Source organism: Mercenaria mercenaria, chromosome 10 (assembly GCF_021730395.1).
Source record: "Mercenaria mercenaria strain notata chromosome 10, MADL_Memer_1, whole genome shotgun sequence".
Taxonomy (NCBI): domain Eukaryota; kingdom Metazoa; phylum Mollusca; class Bivalvia; order Venerida; family Veneridae; genus Mercenaria; species Mercenaria mercenaria.
The window spans coordinates 7,725,375-7,744,328 of record NC_069370.1 but is presented as its reverse complement, the minus strand read 5'-3'; the positions used below and the strand labels follow the sequence as shown (position 1 = coordinate 7,744,328).

General features: G+C 33.8%; 1 long non-coding RNA gene across 1 annotated transcript; it reads right to left on the bottom strand.

Annotated features, from left to right (window-relative positions):
• Positions 1–5,132: 5,132 nt before the first annotated feature.
• LOC123560573 (uncharacterized) lies at positions 5,133–10,658 on the bottom strand. Its single transcript, XR_006688271.2, has 3 exons — positions 10,482–10,658; positions 8,955–9,034; positions 5,133–7,447 (listed from the first exon to the last, which is right to left on the bottom strand). It is a non-coding gene; the product is annotated as an uncharacterized LOC123560573 (long non-coding RNA).
• Between the last annotated feature and the right edge of the window lie 8,296 nt (positions 10,659–18,954).

Below are 18,954 nucleotides of genomic sequence, written 5' to 3'. Positions count from 1 at the left end.
AATGAAATGTAAACATACAGGTATGTAGGACCACCAATCTGACTAAAGTACTTGATCTTCTAAACGAAGCGTAATAGGAGATGTACCTCAGTCAGATTGGTAGGACCACATTCGTTACAGATGTTACAAATGCGATCGCGTATGTAACACGTGTTACAAATGAGATCGCATACGTAACAGAAATCAAGCACATATGTAACAATTTTTGTGACGAATGTGATCGATGCCGATTTTTGATGAGACATCTGATCACATTTGTCACATGTCATTTTCAATCGGAAAAATGAACAAAAAAGTGCATTTTTACATCTGAAACACAATTTTAACATGTTTTAGCTCACTTGTACGAAGTGACAAAGTAAGCTATTGCGATCATCTGTCCGTTCACATTTTTCTTGCGAATATGACAGAGACAACATTTATCATTTGATTTTGACAAAACTTGCACAGAACTTAATATAGATCAATGTCTCGGTTTCTTTTGAAAACCAGCCATATCACCTTATTCATCTAGGAGGTATGGTCCCTGGAATGGCAATAATTACTGATTTTAGCCCTGTGAACCCGATTAAGACCACATTTTTTGTTATTTTGACTCAATATGCGTACAACTTATATATCTATAAGATCTCGGTTCCTTTCAAAGACAACCATATTGCACCATTTATTTGACTTCGAGTTACGGCCCCTGAATTGGTAAAAAATGCTGCTTGTGAACACAATGGAGACTACATTTATTATTTGATTTTCATTAAACTTATATAGGATCTCACTTCCTTTTAAAACAGCCATACTGCGCCACTTATCTCAGAGTAATGGCTGAAATGGCAAAATTTGCTTATTTTAGTCTTGTGAACACAATAGAGGCCATATTTATTATTTCATTTTGACCAAACTTGTATAGAAGTTATATATCTATAACATCTCGGTTCCTTACGAAAACCAGCTATATAGCAACATTTGTGCTGGAGTTGTGGCCCCTTAAATGACAAAATTTGCTGATTTTAGCATTGTGAACATGACAGAGATCACATTTATGATTTGATTTTGACCAAGCTTGCATAGAAATTATATATCATAGGAATTATATATCTTTTTTCCTCGAAGAGTAACTATATCACGCTATTTGTCTTAAGAATTATGACCCCTAAAATGGCAAAATCGCACATTTAATGTATAGTGTAGTATTACTCATGTGAGCGATAGTGGGCCATGACGGCCCTCTTGTTGATTAGAAGGATATTTCCGGTTAGGTTAATATCTTGGTACTGGTTGGTTATCTGGCAATTAAACTTGGCAAGAATACCGAACGGTTATCATGACTGGTCTATTCATAGTACTTCATGTACATGTCACTTATAAATTTCCCATATAGGTTTTGGTTTGTAAGATTTCATTTTTATAAAATGCATGAATACATGTTTTCTTGCCAGGCTTGGTGTCTGCATTCGTATGGAAACACTCTTATTTTGTATCTCTATAGGAGCGGCACGATTAACTCCATCGGTGAGGCTGGTGCTGTGGATAGTTTTGCAGATTACCAAACTGGCGGAGCGGGTTGAATTCCTAGTCAGGGCCGGAATTTCCAGAAATATTATGTCTCTCATCCACCCAGTTAATACCTTACGTGTATCGGTGCGTTTTACCAGACCCGTAAACGAACATATGAGTGTAAACTCGTATATGAGGCAGGGTTTAATTTCAATTGAAATTAATGGGAAGAACTAACCATCGACTAGCGTGTCGAGGGACAAACGTTCGAGACCGGGTGAAAACTATTCGTATCTGTTGCTATTTTCGCCACTCAGTGCTGTTTCAAGCTGGGACGTTGTCGGTTACTAACATAAAGATACTGTTGTACTGATTTTAATATTACTGACATTTTTATCATCATTATCATCATCATCATAATAATAATCACCATCATCATCTTGGACTGGTTCATTCTAGGATCAGTGGTAAGATTAACTGCCCGAAAGTGTATTACCTAAATACTGTTGAAAACAGGCGCTCTGAATCCAACAAACAAAGATAATATTCATCGAAACCATTCTACAGGGTCCCAAAATTTGAGACGTTTGCAGTAATAGGTGCAATATGATCACTACAGATTGTCAATAAATGGTGGTTATTTGTACCAAAGTATTTGGAAATCTGACTAAAGCGAGTTATGATCCGGGCACAAACATATATTACAACAAAATAACAAAACAAATCTAAGTTCAAAGTTGTGAACTTCATCTTGGATACATACATGTAGCAACAAGGATCATGATCTCAACACACCTTCTATCCATGCTGATCATTTGTACCAAATAATTTGAAAATCTGACCATGAATGGGCAAGTTATACCAAGGACATGAACTTATATATATAACTGCACGAAGGCACAGACTACGCTATTTCACGGCGGGATTATAATCAAAGAAGGCCTATTACATGTACCTCACAGACGGACTCAGTGGGGAGAGGGTAATTAGAAAATAAGGTGTATTTTCTTAAAATCCCATAGACATTAGTTCGCAGCACAAGGTCGGGACCTCCTAGACTTAAGGCTAACGACTCTGTCCAAGACAAGTTGTATATAATTTGTCCCTTGACATAGCAGCTTCCTGTTTGTCAACCAACTTGAAACAGCTCTGGATGACGAAAGATAGCTACAAATGTATGTCGCCACCGGGTTCGAACCAGTGACCTGAGCATGTGGGTCTACATTTCAGCAAGTCGAGGTAACAGTAGAAGTAGCTGAAGTTGTAATCATATTAAAGTGGTAGTGGCAGTGGATGCAGAAATGATTATAAAAATTGAGCCACGTCACGGCATTCGGACAGTTTCGTGAATTTCCGGAAAGTCTATATTTAGGCTGACCTGTGCATTTATGCATCTGAATCAGGGTCAGAAAATTTCATATTCAGGTAGAATAAGCCTTCTTTGAAATAACAGCGAACGGTGTGGGCCATGATCAGACTGCGCGGATGCGCAGGCTGATCTGGGCCCACACTGGTTGCAAAGCCTCGAAGATTCCCGAAGGCCCATTTTCTCACGATGCGGCTCAAATAATTTTATGATGTCATTGACCTCGACGACGACGACGCTAACTTGTGATGGTGCGGCAGTCATTTAAAGATGTTGCGATGACAACCAACTGATTGAACATTTGCAGTATAAAACTCAACATGATACATATGTGCTTCTCATGTCAACCCCCATGTTGGACAAACACATTCGTAACACATTTTACTTGTTACGAATGCGATCGCATACGTACGAAATCTGTTACAAATGCGATCTGTTACAAATGTGGTCCTACACAGGTATAATTATGACAACTATGACAATGACTGAGCCGACGAACGACCTTATAAAACATCTTAGAAACATGGTATAATCAGCACTAAGTTACATTAAAAGTATTTAAACATCTAGAACAAAGTATAAGGAATAGCATGACATAATAATTACCTGTAAAACATATGTCAATAATATATTTTATTAGATAAACAACAGCTGCGCTGAAAGATAGATGTACAGAAATCAATCATAAACATAGTCATGGTTGATATCGATGCATCGATCGGTCAGTGTAGTAAAATAATTAGAATAACAATAGAAGAGTGATATGAGTGCAAATGTTACAAGGATAATGGTAAGTATACAACGAACCACGGAGTAACGTTCCCTATCGTACTACAACTATCTACACTACATAATACGGACAGTATAAGGGTCAAAATGGTCGGATGATATAAAACACCAAGAATGAACCAGATAAATTCGGTTTTATTATTCATTAGCATATTATAATAAATCGAACTGTGACATTAGAATGATGAAAGGGGTATAATGTCTTTATTCAAAAAATAGCACCGCATTTTCATACAGTTAAAATATATGTATTATTTTCGTGTTAAATACTATTTTCGATGATTGTTTGTAACAGTTTTGTAATACATTCGAATTAACATAATAGAAGGTATTATTGAATCTATTGTCTTAGTTAGGCCAAGTCCTTTTCTTGAGAAAGTATTTTTTAACCATTTAGCTACGCATATTCCTTAATTGAACAGCCGCTTTATTTTGCACCTTTTGCGGAAGTATTATAATCTATTATTATACCGTATTTATATAGCGCCCTTTTCATGATAAACACGTTCAAAGGCAGCCACACAGGGCGCGAAATTCATCCTCTACAGGTACAGACACAGAGCGATCTGACCAGAGGGACAGAGTGAGACAAAGATAGAGAAAACTTCTTTTATAGATACAGGCCTGTAGTAAACTGTATACATATATAAACTGTATGGACTCCGTGTTCCCGCAGAATAAGAAAGTATAACAACACGTACCGGGACCAAGTACAGAGATACTTTTTACGGCTGCCACATGGCTCGATCATGAAAATTTCAGATGTGATGAACGTTTCTTTTTCTTTAACCTGTGCCCTGAATGATTCCCTTACATCCATTTTTTTTTGGTTGGATGTAACATCGCACCGACACATGATAGGTCATACGGCGACTTTCCAGCTTTAATGGTGGAGGAAGGCCCCAGGTGCCCTTCCGCGCATTATTTCATCACGAGCAGGCACCTGGGTAGAACCACCGACCTTCCGTAAGGTAGCCATCCAACTGGCTTATGGAAGGTAAGTAAAAAATTCAAAAGAATTAGGGAGCAATCAGATCTTTGAGAGTTCTAAAGAACTTAAAAAGGTTAACTAAATAGCATTTGCTAGTTCCTTTGTAAAGAGAGGATACCTGTAAGCTTATATAGCTGTCTGTACAATTCCTGAAATGTTATACTGTAAATATTTCATGATTTTCTGAATAAAAATATGTTTAAACTAAACTAGTTCCTCTTTAAAATGTTAAATACCGAATGTGTGAATTGAAAGTACACATTCATTTCGTCAATATCTAACCAATTCGACAATAATGTGAATTTTCGTTCTCTTCTCAATAAAATTCAGTGTTTACTGGTATATATTTTAATTATTCCTTTAAACAAAATAATTACAATATGAAAACAATGTTTAGCATGCATAACGTCTAATGTCTAATTACACATGTACTTGCAAAAATACAAATAATCATATCCAAAAAGTATGTTGTGCAAAAGTGCGCGCGCAATGTCTACAGAATTTGAGTTGGCGATCTGCAACATCTCGTTATAAAAATGTTGATATCAAGAAATATTTAATGTTTCTTACTTAGATATATATGGGACAATGAAATATATTCTTTTGGTATTATTTTATTATATATTATCTGAAAGACAAAAGTGATTACGCAAAAATACTCTACATCTTGTAGATTATAATTTATTCATATCTTCCTTTTTAACTTTTGAATAAACAAATCTTGTATTTCCATAACATAAATGTTATTTTATAATCAAAGGACAAGGTTAATTGAGGCCTAATATAGAAAATATTAATTCGTGAAAATTTACACCATAGTTTGCTACCATGATTTTTATACCCATTTTTTCTCCTTAAATTGTCTAAAGCGAAAGCTATTCGAAACGCTACATAATTTTTGCTTCTGGATCTGAGAGTTCCATTTTTTCAAAGTTTTTTCAACAGTCGAAATCAATAAAATGTCGTGTACAGCCATGTTTGTGTTGAATTACTTTCATTTTCAATTAATTATCTGCAATATGTCAATACTAAAAGCTAAATTTGCGGGAAGGAAATATTTGTTTGGTAGTTACATTCAGCCGAGCCCAACCACTCAGTCATTAAAGCACTATGTGCAGTTTTGGAGAAAAATCTCAAAATTCAAGAATGATTCAATACATTCGTGGCTGTTAGAACACTTTAGACCATCTAACTTAAATCAAAAAATTAATTCAACAGTCCTTACTCTTTTCGTCTATTTATAAATGTTAATCGGATAGTCTTCTTCTTGACATTTTTAAGCATGTTTTCATAAAACAGACACATGACATTTTACATGTACTATTATAACTTTATTATATTGTTTACATTTCTTACAGGAATAACTACAATTGAAATATCTTTACATATCTATATATTTAAAGCATGATAGTACAAATAAGACTGTTACAGTAATAAATAATTTTGATTATATTTAATACATTTAACTACTCAAAGTAATACTTTTCTTTTGCTAAACTGTGTGTTGTGCTCACATTACCGTGCGGTTTTTGTTAATTATATGTAGGATAACGTGTCGCGAAGGTATTTGAAGAATCCTACACATGTCTGCTATCACATATGAAAAGTTTTGTTGCAAAAATAAATGCATATGCATGGAATTCACTGCGTATCAATTATGATATCGAAAAAATAAATCTTAATACCGTAAAAAGCTTGCATCAAGTTAAACATATTTATTTATATAATTGACACCATTTTGAGATGTCAAAACTGTCTCAGATCTAATATTTTGTGTCAATATTTAGTGGCCTGTACAAATCTAGACAGTAGATACTTTTCCCCCACAAAAAAGTTTTTTATTGTGCTGAAATGTGCAGGTATTTCATTGTCTACTTATATTTACATATATATTTACGTTGCTAGAGCAAGGCTAGCTGCCATAGAACAAATATCTTCGTTAACCTACTGTCGTTTCTATTCATAAACAAAATCAGAATCCACCACCTGGTTGCCGTGGGAGATGCTTTCCCTGTATCTGGTACGCATTTCTTTCACATTTTTCAGAGACCTCTCTAGCTCAGTAAAGGCTGGTTTTACTTTTTGAAAAACTAATTCACAACCGAAATGTTCCATCAATATCTCCTTCTTCAAGCTTTCCGCTTCTTTTTCTTTGCCAACACTGAAGTAATCAATTGCTTTATAAAGCTTATTAAATGTTTCATCTTCACGTTTTTTCATGTTTGCAATTTCCTCACTTGCTACTTCATAATGTGCCAGTCTTAGTTTCTCTAGATTGTCCAGTGCTTTTGTGTATGCAGCTTCAATTTCTTCTTTCATCTTTCTTTCTCTCTGATTCACTGTCATCGTCTTTTTAGTCTTAGCGATTTCTTGCATCATGCCAAAGCATTCTTTCATTTGATAATTCATTCCGGTCATTTCTTGAACTTTACAATCCAAATTAAAGTGCACCTTTTCCGCTATGCAAGACATACATATAAGAGTTTTGTGTGTGAAGCAGAAAGCAGATGCTTCTTTTGAAACATGGATTTCGCAGAAAATTTTCTTTCTAAAGTCAAGTGATGAATTTGTTTGTCCCATTTTACTACTCAACTTATGTAAACTAAAATATTTTCTTTGACTTTATAACTAATCCTTTCCAAGCCGATATAACGATAATTGAAGAAGTATTGACAGTGACTGTTAGTATGGCAATGTATTTTGATGAGTAATATTTTACAGAAGGTAAGTTTTGTGTTTATGAAAAACTAAAAGACGTTTTTCTGAAGAACATCCATACAATGTCTATGACTCGGAATGAGGAACAGAACCTGAAATGGAAAAAAAAAAAAAAACAATAATAAATTAAAATATATATAATGGTTTTGGAAGAAAATTTTGTAGACAAAAGGTTGGGTAATGTCGATACATTTGGTTCTCGTCTCCAGGTTGCAAGATATGCTAGCACAGGTCCTGGATATGATTGGGTGAGTGAGGCTTGAGTGAGGCTTGACCCTGGTATGAATATATGAAGAAATTTACTCTTACGCTGTCTGTTGTTTTTTTTTTTAGATAGGGTATGTTCTGTATCATTTACTTACCGTACTATATATTCCACCATTGCTAATTTTGTTCACCTTATTTTGATAATTATTTCCATCATTGTACGGTACGAGTATGATATTCTTTTTTCGTGTCGGTCATATGTAGACCTTTCAGCTTTGAGTTGCGCCCCCCCCCCCCCACCCCGGGCATAATTTTATCACAGGCAGGGGTACCTGTGTACAACCACAAACCTTCCGTAAGCTGGATGGCTTGTCACATGAAGAATTCAACACCGCCTCGGTAGCCTAGTGGTAGAGCGTCCGCTTCGAGTGCGGGAGGTCGTGGGTTCGATCCCTGGCTGCGTCATACCAAAGACGTAAAAAATGGTACTAGTAGCTTCCTCGCTTGGCGCTCAGCATTAAGAGGATAGTACTAGGACTGGTCAGCCCGGTGTCAGTATAATGTGACTGGGTTGGGTATCATGTCATGTGTCTACGGCGTGATATTCCAGTGAGGCAGCACTATAAAGTCGTTCATATGACTGAAAAATTGTTGAGAAAGACGTTAAACCCGAACACATTCACACTCATAAAGAATTCAACGCCCCGGCTGAGGCTCGAACCCACATCGGTGATGGGCAAGTGATCGTAAGTCAGCGACCTTAACCAGTCGGCCACAGAGACCCCTTATCTTTAAGGAATGCACTCGAAATCAAAATAATTCACTAATAAATTCAGTGGCATACAATAATACCTCTACAAGTAAAATATATTATCTGCAGTATTGAATTCTGAGTAATAATTCACTTTGTAACACGTCTTCGTAAATATTGAAACATTACATACTTGAAAGTTTATTACATACTCGTTTCTTTTCCCCGTTAAGTTACACTGGTACCGGAAACGTCAATATTTTTCCTTACACTGACGCCTGAATTTCATATCGGGTGCGTGACGTAATTCAGTGTTTGTTGTTGCTCTATTTTTTTCTATTTAAATCAGTATTGTCAATCCTATTCAGGCTATTGAACAAATTTATGATATTTACATTATATTTATACGTGTAGATGTTTATGTAATAAAAAGGTTATTATCTTTGCATCGGGAAATATGCACGAGTTCTTCAGTGGAAGAATATTGCGCTCCTAAAGTCTCGCAATATTTCCGCTGAAGAACTCGTGCATATTTCCCGATACAAAGCTAATAACCTATAAATATATGATAATGATCACAGTGAAAAAATTTACAAAATTTTGTTAAAACAGTTCGACACATGGAAGAAAAAATGTTTTACCTATAAGATATGCTTTCCGCCGTGAACTTTCAAACTACTGCAGCTAATGTTTATTCGGTTAAATCTATTTCCCTCTCACACTGAAAAAAGAAAACAACATAAAATCATCTATTTTTTGAGAAATCGATGAAATATGATACATATTTTTTTCATTGTATTTTTTTTCACTACGGTCATTTTCCGGAACTATTTTTGTATCCTTGGGCGTTGATTTTGGTTCATTTGAAGAGAAAAATTAACTTGAAAGTTAAGTAAATTGTTTTAAGTCCAAATATATATTTCACAATCATTCTATCAAATATGTATACGAGTGCATGGCATTTACTGATTAAACCTCCCACAAAGGGTGATTAAAAGACCGTTTCACTCCCAATCTGAAAGGCCAGAAAAGAAAACGCATCAATATGTCAACACTGTCAAGAATTATGAGTTGCAACTACGATAAGACTACCGAAAATATATTGTTCTTGTTGCCGCTTGTTCTAAATATAAAACAAAGGGCGTTTTCAATCATTTGTGTATATGGTAAAAAGAACATTCAAGTTTTTACCTTGAATAAGGTTTTATTTTCATTACATGGTATGAAAAAATCCTATTTCAATCGTGGCTACGCAACTCGTGATATACTTTATGTCTATACCATTCGATGAATATAAAAACTATAGTCATGAAAAAAGATCTTGATTATCCCCACTGTAAAAACCATAGTCATGAAAAAAGATCTTGATTATCCTCAAATATCCCCACTGTCAAAACCATAGTCATGAAAAAAGATCTTGATTATCCCCACTGTCAAAGCCATAGTCATGAAAAAAGATCTTGAGTATCCCTATTTTGAAAACCATAGTCATGAAAAAAGATCCCCCTTGTGTTACAGAAGTATTAAGAAAGGTTCTAATAGTAGAAAGAAGATAGCTCAGACAGTGTAAAAAAGTCAGTTCATATTCAAACGATTTCTCCTTTTTGTTTTGGATAATATTTGTTTTAAACATGTTTTTATTATCTCTATTGCACTGTAATAAAAATAAATGAATTGCTGAAGCATGACAGGTACTTTTAGATACCAGGTAGAAACCAAAATTTATTGCATTCATAAATAAAACAATTTTCTCTCTAGTATAAATGTTTTTGAAAACTTTCAGAAAAATCTATAGTCACTTCTTGATGCTAATCCATGTTAAGTTATAAATATAATAGCAAAATGCTGTCAAATTTAAATAATGGGCATCAAGTTTAACTTATTACTAGAAAAAAGAAAGTGCACCATCAAAACTATGCAGTTAAATCACATATTTGATTGTCGTTCTTTTACTAATAATATTGTTATTAAAAATAAATGCATTCAACTGTAATTTTATGTTGAATGTATTAAATGAAATTGTATTAAATGACATATAATACGTACGTTTTTTTTCTGTTTTCGTCAAATGTATATAGCATGCGCGAAGTAATTAGTTCATTAGCAATAGTAAAAACACTGATAAAGATTTATTTCTACATTGTGCAAAATATATGTAACAAGTTTACCTGTTATCCTCGTAACGCCGTATGTTGAAACAGAAAGTACTGCAATTCACCGCATCACTATGAGTAATCGTTCAATCGATAACTGAATCTATAACTAGTTTCAACGTAGACTGGTATCGGTCGTTAGAGTCATTAAATATGAAGCACTTGGCCATAAAATCAATCCTCTCTAATAGCACTTTCTGAAAAAATTTACAGCATCTCTAACCTCTGACTCTGTTGAGATGAGCCTAGAGAGAAAATGTTTTTTACTGAGAAAATATCAGTGTTAGTATGAAGAAAGAATAAATTTTATTGCAGATTACTTGATCTCAACAGACTTTGTAAGTCTAGTTACTACGCTCTATTTATAGTATTTCTTCACATGGAAGAAAGTTCTTTCTAAGTAGTTAGAAGGTCTTGAGTTTATTCCCATCCGTCCAATATTTTCAAGGAGTAGACCCGATAGTTAAAAAGTTTTTTCCGTAAGATTTAACTCTGATATAATGCGTGTTGTAATGTATGTGCCTGATTATCACAAATAATTATATGATGAAGGCAACAAACAAAACTTAAAATCTTTGTCAGTGTGTTACAATGTTTTAAAGCTAAGGCGTAAAAAAAATGTTTGTTTCCGGTATCCCGACCTCCCCTTAAATTTTGGCCCGACCCTAAATGTTTTTATAGCCTTGGAAAATATTGTTTTCAATTTTTTAACAAAAAGTTGCAAAACTGCACTTTTTATGCTTTAAACATGGTCAGTGATGTTAGAATTCTACTTACTGATGCTCTAAAGGCATGACCCCCTTATTTGTATTTATTTCTTGACACAAAAATAATTTCCAAAAAGTCTAACTTAATAAAAAAAAATATTCCCCCCAAAAAATTTGTCCGACCTTCCTACCCTAATTTATTTTAGCATGTTACCGGAAACAAAGATTTTTTTAGGCCTAACAATTCAAATTATCATCTCATCCTACGACACTACACCAACTAAACGATCGACAGTTTATGTATTTATTACATACGCACAAGGCATATAAAACATATATTACACATCAATACACACCAATGAACATCCTTTCACACGCTGAATTGTAATGGAAATTACATATTTTTATTCTATTCACGCAACATACTAGGATTTCTGATTAAAAAAAAACTCCATTAGGAATTTGGTTAACAGAGCATTGTGTTGATAAATATAATACCGCTCAATTGAAAGTTTATTTATTGGACATATTCTGTTACTGAACCAAATATATTATAACCAAGTTGATAGTAATGTATATTATATAAATATTGCATTCCTAAGAGGGTGATATGAAAAATGTTCACCGCGAGATATATGAATATTGACCGAGGCGCCAGCCGAGGTCTATATTCATATTTCGAGGGGTGAACATTTTTCATATCACCCTCTCAGGAATGCAATATTTATTTTATTATACTGAAAGGTTATATAAGGGTCAAAACATTTACTGGAAAATCAACATAGTAATTTATATAACATTAAAGAGTAATTACTAACCAAATAAAGAAGACAGAATTAAAAAGTCTTTACTTGTTAGCACTTATAATTTGTGGCGACTTTGCCGTGTAATAAGACTTTTTTTGATAGATTTAATCGAGACGTTTACATACTATATTTATTCTAATGTTTTAACATTGCGTCAATCAGTAGCGTTCGAAAAACGGCGATAACTTTCTTTTTTCTAAACGAAACATATAAGTGTGGGCGCTCATTTTCTTAGTTAGATCATTTCCAAACTTATTATGGTAGTATCGGTTCAATATTTGATGAAAAATTGTTTTCGAAATATTTTGCACGTAGCATAAAAAAAAACAAAATTCGGCCGTGTTCGCACATGCAAGAGCAGCAGAAAAGAGTAATTTAATCCTAAAGTATAATTATATAAGCACCTCGTCTGAAAACTTATCGATTCACTCTTTTAATCAATGCAAAAGTATCAATCTCTCAACGGGTGATATGAAAAAATAATATCACATGCGCAGAAAAACAAAATAACGCTGTTGCGCATGTGATATGAAATTTTGGATCATATCACCTGCGCAGAAATTGAAAATAACGATTTTGCGCATGTGATATAAAATCACTGGGGAATATGATATATCATTCAAGTTAAACTAATGGGAAATTTGCATTGGACATTTATGTGAGGTATAATAAAACATAATATTATAGACCATGCTTAGGCTCGATAAAGTTTTGAAGGCTTATAGTTCTTAAGCATTGTTCTTGAATTATTCATGCAAAGGCATTTGCGATATTCTGCAGATGTACATAATTAACGAATCGCACTTTGAACTTATCTTTTACCCAAATATATTTTACATATTCAACTTCTTGGCCATGAGGTAAATTTGAAAGAGACTGTATTAAATTGATTATAACATAATATATTAACTATCTATTACTCAAGATATCATTGAACAGGAAAATGTATCAGTTGACCCAAGTATGCACAATAAGAAATGGTTATAAAATAGTAAACAAATTTGCTATATGTTCTATATAAAATTGACAATCTTCTGAGAGTTGTAACACATAGCCAGTCCAATTTTAAAAAAGAATTACTGAAAGAATTACTAGCCTTATGTTCTTAAATGACCTATAAACCACCAAAAATACAGCAAGAAAAGTAGGGGTCATGTATCATCTAAGAGAGATTATTTGTCTGGCAGGTCAGCACTGTGGAATATCTTCCAAACTGACAGTTAAAATGTGGGCGTAAAAACATGTGTAATAAGGTTTGTTTACATTTCTATAAATGCAAAAAAAATCTCCTTGAAAATGCTACCAAATTGTGAAGTATAGGTCCGCAATGAAATAAAAACAGGAACTGGCTTACAGAAAACATGAAAATGCCACTTTAACTGGAGAAAAATTGAGGATTTTTTCTTTCCACCATTATTCGGCTAGCCCGGAAGTGCTGCTTGATTACCTAGTTAGTACTACTGGACCTACACTCCACAGTGTTTTTACAACTTACCATTCAAGTGCGATGTCCCAATATGCGTTTATTTGTTCGTTTGGCCCTCGTCACCTGTATTGTTCTACTAAGGATGCTACATTCTTGAAATAGGTTTTAGATTGTATATTTATACTTGTTTTTACTGTTTGTTTGAAGAATGTAAGTATTTTAAGGATGCTTCTGCAGCAAGGGAGAGAGAGCAGTTATGATAAAGACCTCTAAACATAATTAATGTTTCAATTAACGCCTTCAGGGTCGCCGCTATCATAATCTGCGAAAATATTTTAGGCAATTTTAAAAGATTTGTTTTTTAAAATTTGATAGCTGATTTTTATGAACATACTGTTTACAAACTTCGATGAGAAAATTATAAAATGTTTAATCAAAACAGGTTATGACCCGACTATTTTGGTACACATCGCACGTTTCATGTTCAGCCCTTTTAACAGCTGGACGCTAAATTATCTACTGTGTCTGACGAAACAAGTAAAGGAGTTATTGAAGCTCACTGGGACTAATTTGTTTTGATAGTTTTCTTTTGACGATTAAAGGTGTTTCTCTTGCTGCTCTTCCTTGTGCGCAGGTACAGTATGTACATGTGGATAGAGTTCTTTAGATCTGTGTTTTAAAATGTTTTTAAAAAAGTTTACATCTCGTGCAATATAATGGAATTCACCTGGCGGGGAGAAATTTGATTTAACCTGTTCTGTAATTTGGAACATAAACGAAGTTTAGGTTAAAGGGTGGTTTATAACATAAATCGGCATTGCCCTAAGGCGTTTTTTTCGTAATTTTTGTCGAGCCCGCTTTCCATATTTCTGTTCAATGTAAATCAGTCAAGAAAGTCTTGATTTTGGACGAAATGCGGTTACTTGTGATGTAGAACATGGATGCAATCCACATAGATAGATCGTTATGATACAGCTATATTGTTTTATGTTTTATTGATACCAGTTCCAATATAGATAACAGACTAATGACACCTGTTTTCACGACCTGGAAGAAAAATAATGGTTTGAGCTTTTCTATTGTCACTGCTTCTGTCGTCTTGTTTGAATGAGATACATGAGATGCTCGTAGGATCACATAGTTCACAGGCGCAATATGTATATGAATCTTGCTTCAGTTTTGTTCGATACTGAATAATCACTACTAATGCATAACAATTTCTTAAGTAACCGACCTAAACCAGACGGTCTAGAACGTTAAATCGTTCGTCAAGATAAACTACCATATCAGTGTATTAAGTTTAAACCATATTGTGTTATTTCCCCTTATTTGTACTTTGAAAGCAACTTCCTTGTTGAAGTGTACTAGAGTTTGCATTAAAGCGACTCGTTCACACATTTTTGGCGAAAACATTTTTCTTTCAAAAATCCTTAAAGGTCCATTACTAAGGGAAAGTGAGTTGGCAATTTTTTTCATAGCCAGTGCATAGACTTCTGCAATACACTAAATAATGAAGATTGGCAGGTCAAAATTTGCAGAAGGTCTTTGGAACTCAAAGAAATGTATGTGTATTATGTTGAAATTTCAATGAATCGACAGAATGACCCCCCAGGTCTTTTTAACTTTCTTCATACTTCATAGAAAAATAATTGTACATATACTGCGATTTATTTCGAATTTCTACATACCAACTTTCATTTTCCAATAAAATGAAATAGTTTCTGTGCTTTTTAAAAGAAATTAAAATGTTCACTTTCCTTAGTATTGGACCTTTAAAATGTGGGTACTGTAAAAATGACCAGTGGTACAAACCTGACATGAATTTTGCAAGATATCCGAAAACATTACCACAAATATAATGCAGGAGGAGTAAATATTTGCAACGCTATTGAAATAATGGAAAAAATCAACTTTATTCTTCGCGTTGTACCAGTTACACTTATTTTCATTCATTTATCATTATCTGTTGCCATAATTATACTTATTCTATGCTATACTTGGTTGAAATAAACATGTTGAAAAATTTATATGGAGTTGCAAACTGTCTGCAGAACGGTCGTACATGTTATCAAATCTAAAGAGGAAATTCCAAAGGGTGCAAATTCAAAGAGGTAAGAGTTGTGCACTATTCATAGGACTGAGATGGTGAAATCATACTGCCAAAGACATGACGAGGCTGGATTGGGGATTGCATAGTGATAGGACATAAAACCTGAAATGTTCAGCTGGGTGCAGGTGTACGTTGCAACATGTTGTAACTAAGGCAGTATAGCGATTAAAATCAATTAAGAGTAATTTAAAAGGAACTTACGTCCTGTGACAAGGAATAAATTATAACGTTAAGAATGCCACAGAATTAAGAAAGAATTTTTAGTTAAATCTGCAACATTAAATAATAATAATAATAATAATAATAAACAATGTGAAAGAATGACAACAAAACCGTAAAAATGGGAAATAAGCTATGGTTATAAAGTTATCATCAGGATATAAAATCTTCCAATTTTAAACAGCTCAATGTATTTTAAATCAAGACGGTAAACACATAGCAACAATTTATTCCTTAGATAAATGTTAGTCAATTATCCATGTTTGAATAAAATGACCAAATGATGTTGAAATACGAAGGCGACCTCAACAAAATCAAAGTAAGAATAACTACTACTGCACTGCATTGGGAAAAAATGTGTTAAATAACTGTCTTAAGACACTCAGTTTAATACTTCAAACTATGGACAAAGAATGCGCTGAGTCTTCGCCTGTTCTGGTGAAATCCAGTGCGTCCCAGGGATCAGAACAGGATCCAATAATGTACAAGTCAGTTATGGATGTCATATGCAGACGCCACGGACTACTTCATACTCATTATTATACCTGCCTATATAACTTAAGCTATAGATATACTTTGACCTTCAAAAATGACCTTTGTGCGAGTTCATTAACTAAGGTGGATCTGGTATTCCGATCATCTCGGCTGATGATTTACGTAAGAAATAGGTATATAATGTAAGAAATTAACCGAGTTACGATCCAAGACTGCACAGTGTATTGTTAAGTATGATTGCCCCTGATACATGGCATGCACGCAACAACATTTCTTTTTTATTGTATTATGAATTATAATTTAAAAAGTGCGTATCATATTTTATTGCCTGACTTTAATATTTACTGTTTTATTTTTATTTCTTCATATTTTTCCCATTTATTTTCTATTATATTTTTTTCTCTCAAAATTTATTTCCGATATCAGAAAACAAATTCATTTCACAAACAAGGTTAATCCTCAGATTCGCTGGCAGTGTCGGTTTCTGAATCGTCCGCTGAATCATCAACGTTAATAACGACCTTCGTGAAAAAACCTGGACATTGTACAACGAGTTATCAGTAAAGAAAAAAGAAGTTTTACCTTTCTGGGATTCGAGCCCACACCTACATCTAATACATTGTATGCGACGTTCACTCTAACCTACTGCGACAACGAGACAAATTTAGTACGTGCTATTGGGTATAAAATATCTATTCAGTAAACTATTCAGCACCCCTTTACTTGGATTAGTTCAATATTAAAAGTACATTTACGCCTGAATGCACAACGTATATCTACGAGTGAGGCTTACATTGTATTTATGCTCGCAGCATAGCTCGCGTTATAACATGAGCACCCCGCAAATAATATTGCCCAGATTTACAATGATACAGTGTACAGTTTGGAATTTTGACACTCACCTACAATGTCCAACCTGATCATTCCCCATCCTTTATTTTGGAAATGGTTAAAGTATAAATGCCGGTTAGAAAGCCAAGAGGAAAAGGCACTGTGCCATTAATTGTGCAAACATCTCGAAATATGACAGCATTTAGCGTTTTTCGCACACTGCTTCAAGCTACAAAGAAAATATGGATATGTGAAAATCCGGTTTTCTTGTGTAATATATATTTTTGTAATATTCATATTTTTTAAAAGTCTTCTGTAAATCAATCTACTTCTTTTGAAACATACGGAAATATGAGAATAATTAAACGTAGCTTTAAATGTTAATCAATGAAACCATATCCATTACACTAAGTAGATATGTGATTGGCAGAAATATTCCACCATAGCTTAAGTTTAATGTTTTAATGCTAACTAGATGTGTCAATCAATATCATCATTTCTAGACTCTGTAGTATTGCATAATTTCCATTTGCAATTTTCAAGTTTCGCTTTTGGTTCCTTTAATGATTATTTTTGTGTCATGCTTAAAGAATGTTTGCTCTGTACCCTGTAGTATAAATGAGACTAAATGTAGAACTTTAGGCGAGTGAAGCGAGCTAAATTATCTTTTTTTTTAGTTTTCCTGTTCAGAGGAATATCCATCAAGGAATATCTTTCTTACTTAATAATGATTATGTAACGTGACCAGAAAGTTTTTTTTAGTTTTTTTTTATTCATAGATTATTTTCTCCGGTAGTTGCGTAACTATGATTTGAGGGCGAAGCGAGCTAAAAGTTTTTAAATGCTTTAAATATCATCATATTCATAGTAATAACGTAACTATGATATTAGTTTTAACGAATGATGCAGTGGGGGAGTGGGGATGGGGGGTGGGGGGGGGGGGTGTTGTGTGAAGGTGGAAGACGATATATCATGTAATTAGACACCACTCTAAATTTCGTCTTAAATACTTATAAGGAAGGAGGATGTTCTAGCGAAACGAGCAGTATTTTTTTAAATATCTATATAGGAATATCGTTTCATATTGTAATAACTATTTATGATGTACGAGCGAAGCGAACAGAAATTTGTTACATGCCTTCAGCTTTTAATTACATAGGAAACCAATAAAGTCCTGTGCCTGAGGGAAGTTAATTTCATAGAGAAGAGGATTTTGTGGGAGTGTAGGTGCCAACCTCTCTCTCTCCCACACCCCAGATGAAGTACCAACATACTTTAAAGTGAAGCTGAATTAAAATGCAAAATACACGATCGCAGAATAATCACATAATACGCATACACAATTTACATAATGATAATGACGGTGGTCTTTTTAGTCTAGTGAAGCACACATAATAAATTTGCTTGATGTAACGTTCTTAATTAGAGTAATAAAGGGAGTGTAAAGCGGGTATTTACTATTCAGTATATTAAATTTGATTTATCACTTCCTTGTTGCGTTTAATGTTCTAGAAAGTTGTTTAAAGTTACTTAAAGTCATTTAGATTGAATGATAACAGAAATGATGATGGGATCTGACGTATGACACCATATCAAACTACCCGATGATTTGGTACGCTAGAATTTGAGATAGGCCCCTATTTATATTTTCTCTTTTTTTTTTGGCAATGTCATGGCAATGTCATATCATAAAATGATAATAAAGTTCAGTCAATTATAAGTCCGTGAGAAAATCTGTATTACAGATTTGATATAATCATTACATAATAAACACGTTAAAAAACTGAAAAATCATAATTGTTTTTCTTATTTTCATGCAGAAATCAGAAACCAATATATAAAAATTCAGTTCAGGCGAGTGAAATTCTATGATCATATTTAACAAATATATTTT